General features: G+C 42.8%; 1 long non-coding RNA gene across 2 annotated transcripts; it reads left to right on the top strand.

Annotated features, from left to right (window-relative positions):
- The first annotated feature begins 10,104 nt into the window (after nt 1-10,104).
- LOC143818230 (uncharacterized) lies at nt 10,105-17,865 on the top strand. Of its 2 annotated transcripts, none has more exons than XR_013224444.1 (3): nt 10,105-10,255; nt 16,358-17,099; nt 17,418-17,865. It is a non-coding gene; the product is annotated as an uncharacterized LOC143818230 (long non-coding RNA). The 2 variants fall into 2 exon arrangements; XR_013224426.1 differs by having other exon boundaries at nt 16,254-17,099.
- Nucleotides 17,866-18,190: the final 325 nt, after the last annotated feature.

Raw genomic sequence — 18,190 nt, 5'->3', positions numbered from 1 at the left:
AGCGTAGACTGGGAAAGAACCCCCTCATATTCCGGTACCTGTTTTGGCGTGCACTGGTGAGTGACCTACGTGAATGTTCACTCAGTGACGCGGGCCCCTTATACTTTGTCATTTTAGGGGAAAAAAAGTACAGGCAAGACGAAACATAAGGAGTGCGCCCTCTGTGGGATCCCTTTGCCAGATTCTTATCCCAAAAAATTATGCGCCACCTGTATACAGCAGACGGTGAGGTCTACAGGAGTGGTAGGGGTTGAGTGACATCAGGTCGCATAGAGGTTATCACCCTTATTGTCCTCCCCAAGGTAACGGAAGAATCTACGAGTACGGCTAATTTAAAAGAGATGATCTGTATGGAAGTAAGGGAATCCCTGCGGTCCCTATCCCAAGCGGGAGGTTCGAAACATAGAACTCCCTTGATATCTGATTCTTCGAAGGAAGAAAGAGAAGAAGGTTCCTATGGCTCTATTCCCTCTTCCTCTTCATCAGAAGAGGACTCTGGCAGATTTTGTCTACCTCTGGACCGGGTTGACAAATTAGTTAAATCAGTCAGAGGTACAATGGGCCTAGAAGAGCCTAAGACGCAACCTTCCAGACAAGAAATAATGTTCAGCGGGTTAGATCATAAAAAACGTAGATCATTTCCGCTGAACAAAAAGATTCAGGATTTAATTCTATGAGAGTGGAAGAAACCTGAAAAGAAAGGCTCTTTACCACTGGCATTGAAGCGCAGATACCCCTTTGATGATACAGCTGTTGATACCTGTGACAAGACGCTTCAGTGTATTCAGTTAGAATGGCGGCCAGAGCAGCAGGACTCTCCAACCCGGCTCGCAGAGCCTTGTGGTTGAAGTGTTGGTCAGGAGACATTCAATCAAGATCAAAACTCTGCGCTATCCCATGCAAAGGGGAATACCTCTTCGGGCCAACCTTGGATGAGTTGCTAGAGAAAACGGGATGACAAGAAAAAGTTCCCTAATTTGTCATCAGCAACTTACCGTCGTCCTTTCAACAGAAGGAGATTTGGCCACGGAAGAAAACGCGTATCCTCACCTTGTAGAGATAATTTTGGATGGGAGGATAGATGCAGGAGAGGTACGGGCTACATGTTTCGCCGTTTTTCGAAAGAACGTAAGAAACCGGACCAATGACTAGCAATCCCCGTGGGGGGAAGATTGGCAGCCTTCTCTTCCGCATGGTCTGACATCACAAATAGTGACTGGGTCCGAGGCATAATATCAGATGGTCTGAGACTTGAATTTAATCAATGGCCTCGTGATAAGTTTAAGTTAACCCCTTTACATTCTTCCACCCTTGAACAGACAGCTTTGGAAGCGGAGGTCATAAATTTATGCCTTAAAAAGGTTCTGATTCAAATCCCGGAATCAGAAAGGGGAAGAGGGTTCTACTCTCCTCTATGTAATAATTATAGGGCATAATTCAGGAGACTCTTTGCGTGGAACAAGACAACAGGACACAGTTTTATAAGTGGTAAAGTTTATATTATCACGCGGTGTTTCAACCAGGTGCAGAGAGAAACTCAAGTCCATAACACTTGGTGCAAATAATAAACGCAGCTTAGCAGTCAATAGGAAACTTCAGAGATATATGCAAACAAACAGAAAGTTTATGAAGCACAGTTATTCTTGAGAAAACTTGACACAAATAGATCCTTGACTTAGTCCAGACACAGATAGATATGCTATTAGGCAGTTCTAATCATATCTTAGGTCAACCAGGGAGGCCTGGTTAATAGTCTCAGGTTTTGCAGAGCAGAAACTGCTTACATGTCCAGCAAATGCAGATGGAAGTAACACGAGCAGCAGATGAAGGAGGATACTGAACACTGGTGTATGCAGCAGGAACTCAGAGCAGAGTGGCATGATCTCCAACACAGGTTCACAGGAGCAGGTGCAAGGCCAGGGAGTAATCAGAAGCTGGATGCAAAGCAGAATAATCTAGCACAGACTGAAGGCTGGGGTGGAGTTTTATAGCAGGAAGACAAGTGCACATGAGACCAAAGACGCCATGTTGGAAAAGGGCAGTAATGCACAAAAGGTAAAAAATGTTCAGAGTCCTGACATTACTCCCTCCTTAGAAGCGGCCTCAGGACGACCCTGGACCTGGTTTCTCAGGGAATCTCTTATGAAAACGAGAAATCTTCTGTTGGGCATTGATGTTTTCCACAGGTTCCCAAGAGTCTTCCTCAGGGGGATATCCCTGCCATCTTATCAGATATTGGAGCCGATTCCTGCGAATCCTGGAATCAATAATTTCCTCCACCACGAATTGTTCTTGCCCATCAATAACCACAGGCTGCGGAGGTGGCACAACACGTCCCTGGAAGGTATTAGGAGATACAGGCTTTAGTAAAGATACATGAAAAACTGGGTGTACCTTCATTGTCCTAGGTAGCTTCAGCCGGCAGGCCACAGAGCTCACAATACCGTTGATCTTGAAAGGGCCAATGAATTTCTGTCCAAGTTTTTGTGAAGGAACATTTAACTTCAGATTCTTAGTTGCTAACCACACGGAATCTCCTACCTTGAACATGGGTGCAGGTTTACGGAATCTATCAGCCGATCTCTTATAATGTTCTTGAGCCGTGGTCAGGGATTCCTTCAGAACCTCCAGATTTTGTCTCATGGCAGTCAGCCTTTCCTCCACTGCTGGAACCGGAGAATTAATTGGAGACCTAGGTAAAATACACGGATGATAACCCAGATTAGCAAAGAAAGGTGTAAATTTAGTGGAGGCGCTCTGAGAATTTTTATATGAAAATTCGGCTAACGGCAACAACTCCAACCAATCATCCTGGAGATGGCTGACATAGCATCTTAGATATTGTTCCAGCATCTGGTTGGTACTCTCAGTCTGACCATTTGTCTGGGGACGGTAAGCAGAAGAGAGACAGACATTAATATTGAGTGAAGAGCAAAACCCCTTCCAGAATCTTGAAGTGAACTGTACTCCACGGTCAGAGATGATCTCATCCGGCACCCCATGCAACTGAAAGACATTCTGAATAACCAAGTTCACTGTATCTTTAGCAGAGGGGAGGCCAGTGCGCGGAACAAAATGAGCAGCTTTAGTCAGGCGATCAACTACCACCATGATTGTATTCATGCCCCCCGATGTAGGCAGCTCCACAATAAAGTCCATTGATATAGACCCCCAAGGGCGGGATGGAACAGGTAATGGTTGTAGAAGACCCGTAGGTGCCACATGAGGAGTCTTGTAATGGGCACATACCTCGCAAGAGAGAACATAGTCCTTGGTATCCTTCAGGCAAGTTGGCCACCAGAAGAATCGGCTCAGGAACTCTTGTGTCTTCTGTACCCAAGTGACCAGCCAACTTGGAGTCATGTACCAACTTGAGGATCTGCAGACGGACGACCTCCGGGACGTAGATACGTCGATCCCTGAACCACATGCCATCCTTAAAGACAAGATTAATATCCACAGGTGGGTTGGCCAGAAATACATCACCTTCATAGGCCTCCCTGCACTCCTTCCACAAGTCCTGATCGTGGATAACTCCGATGAAATTGGCATCAGATAGAATGGTCTTGGACGGGGCTCCAGGTACGGAATCCGCAGCATGGATTCGGGATAAAGCATCAGCCTTCCCATTACGAGAACCTGGACGGTACGACATAACAAAGTTAAATTGATTTAAGAATAAGTTCCATCGAGCCTGACGAGGAGAAAGACATCTAGCGGATCTAAGGAACTCTAGATTGCGATGGTCAGTTAGCACTATGATCTGTTGTGCAGCTCCTTGCAGATGATGCCTCCATTCTTTGAAATCCGCAATAATAGCCAGCAATTCCTTGTCTCCCACGTCGTAATTCTTCTCTGCTGAGGTTAGTCTACGGGAAAAGAAAGCACAAGGATGTAGCAGACCCTTCTCTCCAGTTCTTTGGGAGAGAATAGCCCCCAAAGCATTATCTGAAGCATCCACCTCCACAATGAAAGGATGTGTTGGATCTGGGTGTATCAACAGCGGTGCTGATGTGAAACAGATCTTCAGCCGATCAAAAGCTTCTTGAGCCTGTGATCACCACTTAAAGGGCTTTTCCTTCTTTGTCAAGGAAGTAATGGGACGGACAATATCAGAAAAATTTCGAATGAAGCGTCTGTAGAAATTTGCAAAACCAATAAAACGTTGTACCTCCTAAACATTCTTGGGTGCCGCCCAGTCAAGGATACCCTGAATCTTACCAGATTCCATGTTCAGCCCCTGGGGAGAGATGATATAACCCAAGAACTGTATCTCAGAACAATGGAACTCGCATTTCTCTGGCTTGATATACAGTTAGTTCTCTTTCAGATGTCTTAAAACAGTTTTGACATGTTCTTCATGTTCCTGTAGAGAGTCAGAAAAGATTAGTATATCGTCCAAATAGATCACCACAAACTGGTCCAACATATCTCTGAAGATGTCAATAACAAGGTGTTGAAATGCTGCAGGGGCGTTACAAAGCCCGAAGGGCATCACAAGAGATTCAAAGTGTCCATACCAGCATCTGAATGCTGTCTTCCACTCATCCCCTGGATGATTATGCAGCAAATTATAAGCCCCACGAAGATCCAGCTTAGAGAACACCTTAGCATGGCGGACTCTTTCCAGTAATTCGGGAATCAGAGGCAAAGGGTAACGGTTTCATACGGTTACCTTATTGAGTTCCCGGTAGTCAACACAGGGTCTCAGGGTCCCATCCTTCTTCTTTACAAAAAAAATGGGTGCCCCTGCTGGTGAGGAAGAAGGACGTATGAAGCCTTTGGCCAGATTTTCATCAATATACTCCTTTAAGGCTTGAAGCTCAGGTGCCGCCAAAGGGTATACGTGACCAAAAGGAATATCTGCCGCAGGAAGCAACTCAATGGAACAGTCATAATGCCTATGTGGAGGAAGTTGATTTGCATTCTTCTTGTCACAGAGGTCAGAGAACTCTTTATATCCTGGAGGTAAAGAAGATACCTGTACATGTGGTTCCGTAGCCGTGGACTCAGGGACAGCTTCTGTTAACGCTGAGTTGCTCCTTGTTGGAAAGATAATCTCCTTTGTCTCCCAGTTGATAATTGGGTTCTGAGAACGCAACCAAGGAATGCCTAAAAATCACAGGAAAATGAGAAGAAATTAGCAAGAAAGAAAGTTGCTCCTGATGATTAGGCTCCAACAAAATTTCAAGGGGTACGGTCTCCTGATCCACAGGCCCAGAGATTAAAGGTGACCCATCCACTGTTTCCATGGTGATTGGAGAGGCTCTTTGCTGAATTTTAATACCATATTCCTTGGCAAATGCGTTATCCATGAAATTGCCACCTGCACCAGAGTCAATCATAGCTGAACTGGAAATCCACTTTGCTGAACACAGGATCTTAATAGGGAGAGAACAGTGAGAGTTCTTTTCCTTCAGCTCCTTGGGGGGTGAAGTCATAGAAAGTGAATGGAATACAGCGTTTAAAGGCAGGCTACATTCAGAGATGTCAGATTCATCATTCATCACAGTTGTCATACTCCCCTATTGCTGCTAGCACCTAGCTAGGCCGTCTAGGACACTTAGGACAATTGATCAAGAAGTGGTCAGACTGGCCGTAGTAGAAACATAGACTTTCACGAAGGCGATGCTCCCGGCGCTGATTGATCTCGCGTCTCTGAACGGAATCAATTTGCATGGGCACCTCCTCCACTTCCTGAGATGTTTTACCTGCAGGCTCTTTGGAAGGAAGGGAAAAGTTAGAAATACGGTTATATGCAGCAAATTTCTCCTGCCTATGCTCAGTAAGGCGAATGTCTAAGCGCACCCTATGCTGTGTAAATGTCTCTAGCTCTTGTGGTGACTCTGAGCGAGCTAGTTCATCTTTTATAATACTAGACAGACCCCTTTTAAAAATAGGCAATTGTGCATAACTGTCCCAATTGGTATCTACCGCCAGTCTCCTGAATTCAGTGGCATACTCAATAACAGAACGTTTAGCCTGGGGTAAAGACAACAAAGCAGATTCAGCGGTTGCACGGCGATTAGGGTCATCAAACATTAATGCCATAGCGGCCTAGAAATCATCGGATTCGCCCAGGCGAGCGCTCGTGAGGTCAGTAGCATTATTACACACAATACTTTGGATCTATCAGTAGGAAAATGGTCAGCATGCACATCAAAATATAGCATACATTGATTCACAAAGCCACAAAATTTGTCGCGATCACCATTAAATCTGAATGGGGGCAACTTAGGTGGGCTAGCTGGTGGCGGTTGCCCAGAGGGTAAAGTCACTTGTGCAGCTATTTGCGTGCTTATGTCCTGAAAATCCCGTCCATACTGGGACTCTATGCCAGCAAGTTTGTTTTCCTGGGCTGCCATGCAATTGCTTAAGTCCTGGAAAGTTTGTCCAAACACTTGTTGATTGTGTTCAAAGCTTCCAAACTTCTTTTGCAGACCTTCCACATCTTTCTGCAGTGATCTAATTATGGAAAACACCTGCTCTAATCTGCTCTCTGCAGTCATTGTTCCAGCAGTCTCCTTTTTTTTATGGCTAGATTATCCTGTAATAATTATAGGGGATAATTCAGGAGACTCTTTGCGTGGAATAAGACAACAGGACACAGTTTTATAAGTGGTAAAGTTTATATTATCATGCGGTGATTCAAGCAGGTGCAGAGAGAAACTCAAGTCCATAACACTTGGTGCAAATAATAAATGCAGCTTAGCAGTCAATAGGAAACTACAGAGGTAGATGCAAACAAACAGAAAGTCTATGAAGCACAGTTATTCTTGAGGAAACTTGACACGAATAGATCCTTGACTTAGTCCAGACACAGATAGATATGCTATTAGGCAGTTCAAATCATATCTTAGCTCAACCAGGGAGGCTTGGTTAATAGTCTCAGGTTTTGCAGAGCAGAAACAGCTTACATGTCCAGCAAATGCAGATAGAAGTAACACGAGCAGCAGATGAAGGAGGATTACTGAACACTCGTGTATGCAGCAGGAACTCAGAGCAGACTGGCAGGATCTCCAACACAGGTTCACAGGTGCAGGTGCAAGGCCAGGGAGTAATCAGGAGCTAGATGCAAAGCAGAATAATCTAGCACAGACTGAAGGCTGGGGTGGAGTTTTATAGCAGGAAGACAAGGGCACATGAGACCAAAGACGCCATGTTGGAAAAGGGCAGTAATGCACAAAAGGTAAAAAATGTTCAGAGTCCTGACAGGGAGAGTTCCAAAGAGTAATTTAAATAACACCAACATTCCGAGAACAATGGGAGAGTTCCGCAGAGTAATGTAAATAATGCCAACATTGAGAGAACAATGGGAGTGTTCCGCAGAGTAATTTAAATAACTCCAAAGACCTCAAAGCCAAGGAAAGTACTTGGCGTACTAAAGCTATTAATATTTTCAAGCAGAATGTCACAGACTGTTCGCAAGATATCATTCCGAGTAATAGGGAAACTATGCAAAAATATAAAAATGCTTTACATCGCAAAATCAAACTCTGGTGGAATAAGACCTCATTAGAAAATTATTGCACTCAGAAAATTGTTCCGAGAGGACTACGCATTCAGATATATCCATCATTTGAATTAGATAATGATCTCCTTACAAAGAGATGGACCGAAACTGCAAATAATTGCTCTGTGGAATTTATAAAAATAATAGACAAAAACACTATATCTTTAACAGAGCTGGACTCTGAACTTGATAGCCTGCAAAGCATACTACAAAAAAATGTATCTACATCTGATTTTGAGAATTGGTTAAAGGACATTAACAAAGAAAGTGGCAAGTGGGAGGACGAGATCAGTCTGAGTAAATCCAAAAAATACATGCGTGATGTAAAGGATTATGAGAACCAAAGGGTGTATAGATGGCAGTATAAAACAAAACCAAAGATGACAGATAAATCTTTACATGAGAGAACTGAAGTGTCAAGTGCCTCTGGAAGTGAAAGCAATGCATCCTTGAGTGACTCTGAACATATTAGAGATTCTTACCTCAGAAGTGGACATCACTGTAAATTTCCAGACATCTTCAATAAATCACAAAGACCTAGAAAAAATAGAGATCGGTATCAGGTAATCAATTTATCTCAACATGAACTGACGGATAGGGTTGAGCGACTTTTATTTTTATAGGGTCGGGTTTCACGAAACCCGACTTTCTCAAAAGTCGGGTCGAGTGAAATCTGCCGATCCTATAAAAAAGTCGGGGTCGGGGTCGGCCGAAACGCGAAACCCAATGCAGTGCAATGGGATACTATGGTTCCCAGGGTCTGAAGGAGAGGAAACTCTCCTTCAGGCCCTGGGATCCATATTTAAGTGTAAAATAAAGAATTAAAATAAAAAATATTGATATACTCACCCTCTGACGCGCCCTGGTACTAACCGGCATCTTCCGTTCCTAAGAATGGCGCTTGAAAGACCTTTCGAATGCTTCACGGCTTGTGTTTGGTCGCGGCGGCCCACGTGACTGCTCAGCGACCAATCACAACAAGCCGTGATGTAATTCTCAGGTCCTAAATTCCTCATTCTAGGAATTTAGGCCATGAGAATTACGTCACGGCTTGTGATTGGTCGCTGAGCGGTCACGTGGGCCGCCGCAACCAATCACAAAGCCGTGACGTCATCTAAGGCCCTTCACACGCTAATTCTTAAGAAGGAAGGCTGCCGGAAAGAAGCCGAGGGTGAGTATATTCCTATTAGGTATATACTCACCCTCGGACGCACCCTGCTTCTTTCCGGCAGCCTTCCTTCTTAAGAATTAGTGCGTGAAGGGCCTTAGATGACGTCACGGCTTTGTGATTGGTCGCGGCGGCCCACGTGACCGCTCAGCGACCAATCACAAGCCGTGACGTAATTCTCATGGCCTAAATTCCTAGAATGAGGAATTTAGGACCTGAGAATTACCTCACGGCTTGTTGTGATTGGTCGCTCAGCGGTCACGTGGGCCGCCGCGACCAATCACAAGCCGTGAAGCATTCGAAAGGTCTTTCAAGCGCCATTCTTAGGAACGGAAGATGCCGGTTACCAGCGGCGATGTCCAGGCTGCGTCGGAGAGGTGAGTATATCAATATTTTTTATTTTAATTCTTTATTTTACACTTAAATGTGGATTCCGATACCGAGTTCCGATATCGCAAACATATTGGAACTCGGTATCGGAATTCCGATACCAGATTCAGAAGATCGCCGACCTCATGGCTGACCCCACACAGGGGTCGGGTCGGGTTTCATGAAACCCGACTTTGCCAAAAGTCGGCGACTTCTGAAAATGGCCGACCCGTTTCGCTCAAGCCTACTGACGGATGTTCATTGTAAGATCCTGGAAAAGGGTCTGACGTTCTCTCCATCCTCTCATTGAGATGCCTTCACCACGGTAAAGGATATACATCTCTTGGCAAGAAAAATTGTTTTGAAAAAACTGCATTTTAAATCTGGTGGTCCAAATAAGAACAATACTGATGAGGACATAGAAACTTTAAGAATACTAGAGTCATTAGAAGAGGAAAATGAAATTAAAGAGGTAAGTACTATTCCTCCTCATTTATACACTAAATCTAGTAAATTCCCTTCATTATCACTCTGTCCTACAGTAGAAGTATTCACCAAAGTAGTAACTGGTGAAATTGAAGCACTAGCAGCACAGCGGATTAATGCTTACAACTTGTCTAAAAAAGAGAATCTAGCTCTGGAAGAATTAAAGTCTTGGACAGATGTCCTATATAAACCTGCAGACAAAGGTGGCAACATGGTAATTTGGCCAACATCCATGTATGAAAGACAAGCATATAAACAACTAAATGATAAATCATGTTATCGTAAATTATGCTATAACCCGTTGACTTCTTTCCAGGAGGAACTTATTGCCATATTGGAACAGGCGTATCAACTAGGCATTGTTTCAAAAACATTGGTGGATAAAATCCGAAAATGCCATCCAAGGCTACCTACACTATACCTGATACCCAAAGTCCATAAAGATCCCCGTGATCCCCCGGGAAGACCGATCGTATCAGGTAATGGGGGTTTATGTGAGTTGATTTCTGATATAGTGGACCATTTTCTAAAACCTATGGTGCTGACGCTTCCCTCATTCATCAGGGATACCAACCAAGCACTTCAAAGAATTGATCAAATAACCATTGAGGAAAATATGATGTTGGTAACAGCTGATGTCAAAGCCTTATATACGTCAATTGAACATAGTGATGGTTTAGAGGAAGCCTCGTGGTATCTACATTCCAGTAATTTAGACGGTGAGTTGGCAGATCTAATCCTGATGCTCCTTGAGTTTGTACTAAAACACAATACCTTCATTTTCGATCAAAATATATATTTGCAGTTAAGAGGTACAGCAATGGGGGGGCATCTTGTGCCCCCTCGTATGCCAACCTTTTTATGGGCTACTGGGAAAGAAGTATATTTTTGGGTGAAGAGATACCAGAAATTAGTAAAGTCCATAATTGGGTTAGGTACATTGATGATGTGCTGTTTATATGGGAAGGTACTACTAGTGAACTCGAGACCTTTATGAATAAATTGAATTCCAATACCAGAAATATTAAACTTACCTTTAACCCCTTCACCCCAAAGCCTGTTTTCACCTAAGTGACACGGCCAATTTTTACAATTCTGACCACTGTCACTTTATGAGGTCATAACTCTGAAACGCTTCAACGGATCCTGGTGATTCTGACATTGTTTTCTCGTGACATATTGTACTTTATGATAGTGGTAAAATTTCTTCGATATGACTTGCATTTATTTGTGAAAAAAACAGAAATTTGTCGAAAATTATGAAAATTTAGCAATTTTCAAATTTTTCGTTTTTATGCCCTTAAATTAGAGAGTTATATCACATAATATAGTTAATAAACAACATTTCCCACATGTCTGCTTTACATCAGCACAATTTTGGAAACATAATTTTTTTTTGTTAGGGAGTTATAAGGGTTAAAAGTTGACCAGCGATTTCTCATTTTTGCAACAAAATTTGCAAAACCATTTTTTTTACGGACCACCTCACACTTGAAGTGACTTTGAGGGGTCTATATGACAGAAAATGTCCAAAAGTGACACCATTCTAAAAACTGCACCCCTCAAGGTACTCTAAACCACATTCAAAAAGTTTATTAACCCTTCAGGTGCTTCACAGGAATTTTTGGAATGTTTAAAAAAAATTGAACATTTAACTTTTTTTTCACAAAATTTTTACTTCAGATCCAATTTGTTTTATTTTACCAAGGGTAACAGGAGAAATTGGACCAAAAAAGTTGTTGTACAATTTGTCCTGAGTACGCCGATACCCCACATGTTGGGGTAAACCATTGATTGGGCACATGGCAGAGCTCGGAAGGGAAGGAGCGCCATTTGACTTTTCAATGCAAAATTGGCTGGAATTGAGATCGGAACCCATGTCGTGTTTGGAGAGCCCCTGACGTGCCTAAACAGTGGAAACCCCCACAAGTGACACCATTTTGGAAAGTAGACCCTCTAAGGAACTAATCTAGATGTGTGGTGAGCACTTTGAACCTCCAAGTGCTTCACAGAAGTTTATAATGTGGAGCCGTAAAAAAAATTAATATTAATTTTCACAAAAAATGATCTTTTTGCCCCAAATTTTTTATTTTCCCAAGGGTAGCAGGATAAATTGGACCCCAAAAGTTGTTGTGCAATTTGTCCTGAGTACGCTGATACTTCATATATGGGGATAAACCACTGTTTGGGCGCATGGCAGAGCTCGGAAGGGAAGGAGCGCCATTTGACTTTTCAATGCAAAAGTGGCTGGAATTGAGATCGGAACCCATGTCGTGTTTGGAGAGCCCCTGACGTGCCTAAACAGTGGAAACCCCCACAAGTGACACCATTTTGGAAAGTAGACCCTCTAAGGAACTAATCTAGATGTGTGGTGAGCACTTTGAACCTCCAAGTGCTTCACAGAAGTTTATAATGTGGAGCCGTAAAAAAAATTAATATTAATTTTCACAAAAAATGATCTTTTTGCCCCAAATTTTTTATTTTCCCAAGGGTAGCAGGATAAATTGGACCCCAAAAGTTGTTGTGCAATTTGTCCTGAGTACGCTGATACTTCATATATGGGGATAAACCACTGTTTGGGCGCATGGCAGAGCTCGGAAGGGAAGGAGCGCCATTTGACTTTTCAATGCAAAAGTGGCTGGAATTGAGATCGGAACCCATGTCGTGTTTGGAGAGCCCCTGACGTGCCTAAACAGTGGAAACCCCCACAAGTGACACCATTTTGGAAAGAAGACCCCCTAAGGAACTTATTTAGATGTGTGGTGAGCACTTTTAACCCCCAGTTGTTTCACTAAAGTTTAGAATGTAGCGCTGTGAAAATCAAAAAATCATTTTTTCTTTCCACAAAATGATGTTTTAGCCCGCAATTTTTTTCCCCCAAGGGTAACAGGAGGAATTGGACCACAAAAGTTATTGTCCAATTTGTCCTGAGTACGCTGATACCCCATACATTGGGGGGAACCACTGTTTGGGCGCACGGCAGAGCTCGGAAGGGAAGGAGCGCCGTTTGAAATGCAGACTTAGATGGATTGGTCTGCAGGTGTCATGTTGCATTTGCAGAGCCCCTGATGTACCTAAACAGTAGAAACCCCCCACAAGTGACCCCATATTGGAAACTAGACCCCCCACGGAACTTATCTAGATGTGTTGTGAGAACTTTGAACCAACAAGTGTTTCACTACAGTTTATCACGCAGAGCCATGAAAATAAAAAATATTTTTTTTTCCACGAAAATTATATTTTAGCCCCCACATTTTTATTTTCCCAAGGGTAACAGGAGAAATTGGACCACAAAAGTTGTTGTCCAATTTGTCCTGAGTACGCTGATACTTCATATATGGGGATAAACCACTGTTTGGGCGCACGGCAGAGCTCGGAAGGGAAGGAGCGCCGTTTGAAATGCAGACTTAGATGGATTGGTCTGCAGGTGTCATGTTGCATTTGCAGAGCCCCTGCTGTACCTAAACAGTAGAAACCCCCCACAAGTGACCCCATATTGGAAACTAGACCCCCCACGGAACTTATCTAGATGTGTTGTGAGAACTTTGAACCAACAAGTGTTTCACTACAGTTTATCACGCAGAGCCATGAAAATAAAAAATATTTTTTTTTCCACGAAAATTATATTTTAGCCCCCACATTTTTATTTTCCCAAGGGTAACAGGAGAAATTGGACAACAAAAGTTGTTGTCCAATTTGTCCTGAGTACGCTGATACTTCATATATGGGGATAAACCACTGTTTGGGCGCACGGCAGAGCTCGGAAGGGAAGGAGCGCCGTTTGAAATGCAGACTTAGATGGATTGGTCTGCAGGTGTCATGTTGCATTTGCAGAGCCCCTGATGTACCTAAACAGTAGAAACCCCCCACAAGTGACCCCATATTGGAAACTAGACCCCCCACGGAACTTATCTAGATGTGTTGTGAGAACTTTGAACCCCCAAGTGCTTCACTACAGTTTATAACGCAGAGCCGCGAAAATAAAAAATATATTTTTTTCCACGAAAATTATATTTTAGCCCCCATGTTTTTATTTTCCCAAGGGTAAGGCTGGTTTCACACTTGCGTTTTTTTTTAAAAACGCATGTGTGAAAAAACGCATGTAATCGCGGTAAAACGCATGCGTTTTTTTAGACGCATGCGTTTTTATAGAAAAACACAAGAAAACAAGAAAAAAACAAAAAACCCTAACCCTACCCCTAACCCTACCCCTACCCCTAACCTGAAATACGTGGCACTGAAATACGTGGCACTGAAATACGTGGCACTGAAATACGTTTATATACGTATATACGTATATAAGTGCCACGATATTTCAGTGGCCACGTATATAAGTGCCACGTATTTAAGTGCCACGTATTTAAGTGCCACGTATTTCACGTAAATGCCACGATATTTCAGTGCCACGTATTTCACTGAAATACCGTGGCACTTAAATACGTGGCACTCAAATATCGTGGCACTGAAATACGTGGCACTGAAATACGTGGCACTGAAATACGTGGCACTGAAATACGTGGCACTGAAATACGTGGCACTGAAATACGTGGCACTATGACTGTCAGAAAATGTTCATTAAACGGTTAGGGATGAGTTTAGGGGTAGGGTTAGGGTTAGGGTTTGGATCCCTTTATCACCTTGATGGTGGTGGGTGACTTTTCAGTGTGTGTTCTGTTTTTTTTCTATAAAAACGCATGCGTTTTTAACGCAAACAAACGCGTTGAGATCGGACGCCATGTCGCGTTTGGAGAGCCCCTGATGTGCCTAAACAGTGAAAACTCCCCAATTCTAACTGAAACCCTAACCCCAACCCTAACCCTAGTCCTAACCCTAGCGCTACTTTCACACTAGCGTTTTTTTGCATACGTCGCAATGCGTCGTTTTGGCGAAAAAACGCATCCTGCAAAGTCATCTGCAGGATGCGTTTTTTCCCCATAGACTAACATTAGCGACGTATTGACACACGTCGCAAGCGTCGTGCGACGGTTGCGTCGTGTTGTGGCGGACCGCCGGCAGCAAAAAACGTTACATGTAACTTTTTTTGTGCTGACGGTCCACCATTTCCGACCGCGCATGCGCGGCTGGAACTCCGCCCCCACCTCCCCGCACCTCACAATGGGGCAGCGGATGCGTGGAAAAACAGCATCCGCTGCCTCCGTTGTGCGGCGCTTGCACAGTATGCGTCGGTATGTCGGGCCGACGCAGCGCGACGGCCCCGTACCGACGCTAGTGTGAAAGTAGCCTAACGGGAAAATGGAAATAAATATATTTTTTTAAATTTTATTATTTTTCCTAACTAAGGGGGTGATGAAGGGGGATTTGATTTACTTATATAGCGTTTTTTGGGCGGATTTTTATGGTTGGCAGCCATCACACACTAAAAGACGCTTTTTATTGCAAACAATAGTTTTTGCATCACCACATTTTGAGAGCTATAATTTTTCCATATTTTGGTCCACAGAGTCATGTGAGATCTTGTTTTTTGCGGGACGAGTTGACGTTTTTGCTGGTACCATTTTTGGGTACATGACATTTTTTGATCGCTTTTTATTCCGATTTTTGGGAGGCGGAATGAACAAAAACCAGCAATTCCTGAAATTCTTTTAGGGGGTGCGTTTATACCGTTCCGCGTTTGGTAAAAAGGATAAAGCAGTTTTATTCTTCGGGTCAGTACGATTACAGCGATAACTCATTTATATAATTTTTTTATGTTTTGGCGCTTTTACACAATAAAAACTATTTTATATAAAAAATAATTGTTTTTGCATCGCTTTATTCTGAGAGCTATAACTTTTTTATTTTTCTGCTGATGATGCTGTATGGCGGCTTTTTTTTGCGGGACAAGATGACGTTTTCAGCGGTACCATGGTTATTTATATCCGTCTTTTTGATCGCGTGTTATTCCACTTTTTGTTTGGCGGTATGAGAATAAAGCGTTGTTTTTTGCCTCGTTTTTTTTTTTTTTTTTTTACGGTGTTCACTGAAGGGGTTAACTAGTGATATAGTTTTATAGGTGGGGTTGTTACGGACGCGGCGATACTAAATATGTGTACTTTTATTGTGTGGTGTTTTTTTTATTTAGATAAAGAAATGTATTTATGGGAATATATTTATTTTTTTTTTCTTTATTTAGGAATTTTTTTTTTTTTTTTTTTACACATGTGGAAAAATTTTTTTTTAACTTTTTTACTTTGTCCCAGGAGGGGACATCACAGATCGGTGATCAGACCGTGTGCATAGCACTCGGTCTGATCACCGATGTGCCAGGCACATTGCAGGGGCTTGCCGGCGCCTGCTATGAGGATTCTCAGCAGACGCCGGCAAGCAGGGTCATCTTATGACCCGGAAGGAGTCCTGCGGCCATCTTGGATCCGGGGACTCCTTCCAGGTCACCGGAGCAGCGCGATCTCATCGCGCTGCTCCGGTGGGAGAGCGCAGGGAGCCCCCGTCCCTGCGCGATCCCCCTCTATGCCGCTGTCACTATTGACAGCGGCATCAGAGGGGTTAAATGCCCGCGATCGGCGACAGCGCCGATCGTGGGCATTGCTGCGGGGTGTCAGCTGTCATATACAGCTGACACCCGCACCCGATCACCGCGGCGCTCAGCGTGAGACCGCGGTGATCGGGGCGCCGTACTAGTACTGCGGCTGTCAGTAATGCAGTGCCGGCAGCGCAGTACTAGTACGGCGCATGTCGGGAAGGGGTTAAATCTGGTAGGAAATTGGAATTCTTGGATATTCTCATTGAAGCATCGGAAGATGGTACACTACAGACAGAAATATAAAGGAAACCTACTTCAACTAACTCTCTCTTGATGGCAGATTCGGCTCATCCAAGATCTACGATTCGGGGAATCCCTATCGGTCAGTTTCTGAGACTCAAAAGAATCTGCTCGGATGAACGGACTTTTCATATCCATTCAGCGGACCTGGCAACAAGATTCGAGCAACGAGGATATAGTAGGAGACTGATCCGCCAGGGTTATCATAGGGCAATTAAGACATCACGAAATAGCCTTCTTTATGGACCCGCTATTCCAAAAGAACTAGAAGACCAACCGCAAATTCGATTTATATCAACTTTCAACAACTAATGGAAACCATTAACGGATATTATTCGAAAAAATTGGAATATTCTCCTAACAGATCCTGTGTTAAAACAAATACTTCCTCGGTCTCCTCAAATGGTGGCAAAAAGATCGCCAAATTTAAAAGACATTCTGGTCCACAGTCATTATGATTCGAAATGTGACAAAAGGAATATGAATAATAAAGGAAATAATGGTTTCTTTGCGTGCGGCATGTGTAAGGCATGCATAAATCTTATAAAATCAACGACATTTGATAACCATGATGGAACAAGAAGATATAAAATATTAAAACATCTAAACTGCAGTTCAAAAGGTGTGATATATCACGCGGAATGTCCATGTAAAAAAGTGTATATAGGTCTAACAACGAGAGAATTAAAGATTCGAACGAGGGAGCACGTCCGTGACATTGACAAGTCCAAAACAGTTGAAGATGATACTCAACTGAAGACCCTGCCGCGTCATTTTAAAAGGTACCATCAATCTAATTCCAGGGGATTAAAAATTAAAGCTATAGATCAGATTTGTTTGGGCCCCAGGGGAGGGGATTTATCACGGACGCTTGCTCAACTGGAAAACCGTTGGATTTATCGCTTAGGAACTCTTTACCCCCGGGGACTTAATGAAAACATGGGTTTTGCTTCCTTTTTGTAAAAATATGCATAGTTGAGGAATATGATATCTTTTTTAGGGGTAGGGGGGCAGCTATAGTATGTTTAGGATATAGCGATTGTTTTATGCACTTTTCAGTTTTTTGTTTTTAAATTTATTTTATCCTCTTTATTATATAGCCCTTATTGCCATGCCAGTAACTGGACATTGTGAAATTTGAAAAAGTTCTTGAAAACGATGGGTGAAGAATGGCTGTCTTGGAAAAAAGGATATTTATGTCAAAGGACCTTTATTCCCCTATATATGTAACAACAGTTTTAGTCGAAGACGTTTTTTAGAGACATATGGAGTTATGAGACTATTGTACGCACCATCACTCTTTTTTTTTCCTCCCCCTCCCCCCCCTTATATGTTATGGGTCTACATATATGCAATTTTGGTTTATATGCACATGCAATATGTTTTTATGTATATGTGTTTATTTCATCCCTTCCTTCCTTTTCCTCCCTTCCTTTTCTTTTTCTCCTTTTATTACTTTGTCACTTTCATATGTATATCACTATTTTAATATATATTTGTAATATGCTTTTAATTAATATTACAATAGGATTTTACTTATATTTGTAATAGTTTCATCACTAACACTATCACTAGTGTACACAGTATATATATTACCACCATTCACAGTTGTGTCTGGTTTTTATTTATGTTTCACATTTCTATAATCATTAATTCTATTAATATTTATATGCTGCACATAATATTGAGAGTTTTCTGTGTAGGAGACAATGTATTTGTTTTACTAATGCTGCCAAGCATTAACATTTTCGGTAAAAGTGATAGTTTAAATAGGGTTCCCCATGATATCCACTATTTGCCCGTCGCATCATGTTATCCACAGTCCGCTACTGCTGCCTCGGCTATGACGACAGTGCGCATGCGCAGTCCTCCC

This window comes from Ranitomeya variabilis, chromosome 1, assembly GCF_051348905.1.
Source record: "Ranitomeya variabilis isolate aRanVar5 chromosome 1, aRanVar5.hap1, whole genome shotgun sequence".
NCBI classification, from domain to species: domain Eukaryota; kingdom Metazoa; phylum Chordata; class Amphibia; order Anura; family Dendrobatidae; genus Ranitomeya; species Ranitomeya variabilis.
The sequence above is the reverse complement of the archived record's forward strand: the minus strand, read 5'-3'. Positions and strand labels throughout refer to the sequence as shown.